Genomic DNA, 4550 nt, shown 5'->3' on the forward strand with positions numbered 1-4550 from the left:
CCTGTCAATAGAGGGCGCTATCAAAATTCAATTTGTATGACTTTTTCCAATATTTTTGTGCAGAAATCCAGCCTTCTATTTATTTGGTCGTTATTATACAGCATTTTTCATAATATGAGCAGTGGAATGTATTGCCTGCCAGGAAATAGACTGGAACGTAGGCCTAATTTCATTATGCCTGGAAGCACAAACACTTGCTAAGCACAGAAAAATAGCTTAAAGGCAGTGGACACTATTGGTAATTACTCAAAATAATTATTAGCATAAAACCTTACTTGGTAATGAGTAATGGGGAATTTGAGGTCCCGAAATCAAGCATCTGAAAGCACACAATTTTGTGTGACAAGGGTGTTTTTTTTTTCTTTCATAGTTATCTCGCAACTCCGACGACCAATCGAGCTCAAATTTTCACAGGTTTGTTATTATTATGCATATTATGTTGAGATACAGCAAGTGGGAAGACTGGCCTTTGACAATTACCAATAGTGTCCAATGGCTTCTGGCGACCCCAAAATTTAATGTAAGAAGCGTCACTGCGGTAATGCTTCTCAGATTGTGTTTCTATAGGAACTATTCTTCCCATTATGACTATGAAACTCTGATAAACCAGTGGAAAAAAATTTAAGTGGTAAGAAGTAGCTTTGGATAGTACAATGCATCGTTTAAGAAGAACATTTACGTCCGGGTATGGAAAACGGGGTACCACTTTTTATTCCCTCCCCCCCCCCCCAATTGAATATAAAAGCATTACCGCAGTAACGCTTCTCGGATTGTATCCCTATTGTATCCTAATTTGACAAAATTCTTTCCAGTTGGACCATATTGAACTCTGGAATGCCATAAAACTTTATACATGCGGTGAGGAGTAGGGCCTACAGCAGTTGGATAGTAGGCCCTACAGTGCAAGTTTTAGATAAACAAATTATACTTCGCTTCCTGTTACAAACGCTTGACCCCCCCCCCCCCCCGATCATAACACGCATTACTGCGGTAATGCTTCTCAGATTATATTCCTATTGGGATTATCCTTCCTATTTTTATTCTCCCAAAAAATTAAAATGAGAAGCGTTAAAGGGAAGGTACACGTTTGGTAGTTACTCAAAACAATTAACTTAAAAACTGACTTGGTAACGAGCATTGGAGAGCGGTTGTTCATGGTATAAAACATTCTGGGAAACGACTCCCTCCGAAGTAACGTAATTTTTGAGAAAGGGGTTATTTCTAACTAAAATATTAAAAGACTTTTAGCTAGAAGTATTTTATTCCTATCTGCAAGCACACCAAATGTTTTCTCGCAACTTCGATGGCCAATTGAGCCCAAATTATGACAGGCTTGTTATTTTATGCTTATGATGGGATACACCAAGTGAGAATACTGGTCTTTGACAATTACCAAACGTGTGCAGTGCATTTATTGCCTCCCAGATTGTATTCCTATAGATAATGTTCAACTTTCAAATAATGGGTCAGTAAAAACTTATAACTGCGGTGAAGCTTAGTAAACAGCTTTAGATAATCGCATTTTGAGAAACATTTCATCTTTTTTGTACATTATGTGGATGAAAAAGGGGTAACAATTTTGAACCCCTCTCACAAATTGAACATAAGAATCGTTACAGCGGTAATGCTTTCCAGCTTGTATTCCTATATAAAGGGAAAATTCTTTCCATGTTGACACAAATTACACAGGTTTTTAAAAAACGCAATCACTTTTTGAAATGTTTTGTTGCAGATTAATTCTATGTTTGAAGTTCTGGCATAAAGAATCGTTAACCAACGGTCTTTAAAACAAACACTTCTCAAAACAGATGTTTTACTGTGTACTATCTCTTTAATAAAACTTCCACCGTGCAAAGTTTCAAATCATATCAAAGGAAATTACTGACTGGGCAAATTGTAAATGATTTTGGGGTGAACAAAGACAAATTCACTGGAGTGGGATACAAACCAAATAACTTAAGGTTTTTCCGGATTTTTTATAGGTTAACAAATCATAATTCACACAGGCCCCTTTTCCTTTGACATTTTGACAAAGCAATGCACGGTTGTTTTACAGGGCAGGGGTATTTCTACTATTTTTAACAATGATCAGTCTACATCACACAGTTGCTTCCTGTTTCACATGACCAATGCATTTATTTTACTCAAAAGCCATACTTGTACACTGAATGTTAAGCTATATTTTTCTCTGCCTCAATAAACAGCTTTGTTTATTGGTTATCCTTTACAAAACCAATTGTTTGTACTTGATTTCATGAAGATAAATGTAAGTTTGAATGAATAAAAACCTGGCAACACAAATTGAACATTTTAAAACTTACTATAGCTTAGACCTAATGGCAAAAGAAAACACTTCAAAGTAATATGATTGATAATTATGTTAATGAGCATTACCAGCAATGACATACGGATACTAAAAATAACATAATGCTAGGGAGCTGATACACAGTCGAGTTATGATAATGCATTAAAGTTAATAAACTGCAAACTAAGAAAGCTTAGACGGAAGTTTTACTGAAATTCATGAAATTTATAAAAATCAATTCATAAATACCCAAGACAGTTTCGCTACTCCTATTGGTTGAGAGCGCTACAACTGAGGTGTTTAAATGGTTGAGAATGACCAGGGCCCAATTTTATGGCTCTGCTTACCGCCGAATTCCGCGCTTACCATCACGATTCCGCTTACGTGCAAGCGCCAAATTTCTGAGCTAGGCTTTTAAGCGTAGAATGCCTAGAAGCGTGGAGTAGGCTTGCGCAAAAGCCAAAATTCGTCGCAAGCCCGTGAAATACACTTGCCATATACACATAATTCACTGCTTCCGTAAGCGCTGATTCTTTGCTTACAGCAAGCAGAGCCATGATATTGGGCCCAGCTGGAGCTGTTTATAACCAGCTTTCTGTGCTAGCCTTTTAAGCAGAGAATGCCTAGAAACGTGGAGTAGGCATGCGCAAAAGCCAAAATTCGCCGCTAACCGGTGAAATACGCTTGTCGAATACACAGAATTCCCTGCTTCCGTAAGCGCTGATTCTCTGCTTACCGTTAGCAGTGCCATGAAATTGGGCCCAGCTGGAGCTGTTTATAACCGGATTTCATTGCTAGCCTTTTAAGCGCAGAATGCCTAGAAATGTGGAGTAGGCACGCGCAAAAGCCAAAATTTTCCGCTAACCCGTGAAGTACGCTTGCCGTATACACAGAATTCCCTGCTTTCGTAAGCGCTGATTCTCTGCTTACCCTTAGCAGTGCCATGAAATTAGGCCCAGCTGGAGCTGTTTATAACCGGATTTCTTTGCTAGCCTTTCAAGCGTAGAATGCCTAGAAACATCATGCGCAAAAGCCAAAACTCGCCGCTAACCAGTGAAATACGCTTGCCGTATACGCAGAATTCCCTGCTACCGTAAGCGCTGATTATCTGCCTACCGTAAGCAGTGCCATGAAATTGGGCCCAGCTGGAGCCGTTTATAACCGGATTTCATTGCTAGCCTTGGAGTAGGCACGCGCAAAAGCCAAAATTTTCCGCTAACCCGTGAAGTACGCTTGCCGTATACACAGAATTCCCTGCTTCGGTAAGCACCGATTCCCTGCTTCGGTAAGCACTGATTCTCTGCTTACTGTAAGCAGAGCCATGAAATTGGGCCCAGCTGGAGCTGTTTATAACCGGCTGGTTTCCGCCTGTCAGGCTTGCACGTACGCCAATATACTCATGCCAAACACGCAATTCATAGCTTTTAGTAACAGGGCGTAATGTAAGTGCGCACACATATCTATTTCTAAGCGCGCTTTTTAACAAAAGGGCATTACTATTAATGGGAATAAAAGAGTAGTGACTTGTTCTTAAATGTATGTTGCCGTGCAATAAAGGCCCTCGCCATCTGCTCGGGCCTTTATCACCTGGCAATTACCCTGCTGGTTTTAAAGGGCCAATAAAGAATTTGTCGCTTCCCTTTTGTTCCCCTATCAAACGTCCATCAATTGAACAGATAAACAGTTCTTGAACTTGGTTCATGATCTGCTCTAATGAACATGTTATGAACTGTTTTAGGCATGGTCATTGACTGATCATGAACATTCTTGAAAGTTCATCGAGCCTGATGGGGTATATTGGTTAAATGCATAGCTATATATACATACGTATATACAGCTGTATTGTTTGATGACAATTAGTTAACAACAGGGTGGACCACGTGAAGGTTGTCATCTCCCACCCCACCAAAGGGATCGTAATAAGTTTGAGTGTGTAACCATTACAACAGTTGCTTATTTGTAATGTTACCCCTCTTTGAAAATTATTTATCACTATTATTTTATATTATTATTATAATATAAAATCTTGTTAATGAGTACTCTATTCAGCTAAGACAATGCCATGACCTTTGTAATTATTAAACCTTGTTAATGAGTACTCTATACAGCTAAGACAATGCCATGACCTTTGTAATTATAAAACCATGTCAATGAGTACTCTATACAGCTAAGACAATGTCATGACCTTTGTAATTATTAAACCTTGTTAATGAGTACTCTATACAGATAATGTCATGACCTTTGA

This window comes from Asterias amurensis, chromosome 11 (assembly GCF_032118995.1).
Source record: "Asterias amurensis chromosome 11, ASM3211899v1".
Taxonomy (NCBI): Eukaryota; Metazoa; Echinodermata; class Asteroidea; order Forcipulatida; family Asteriidae; genus Asterias; species Asterias amurensis.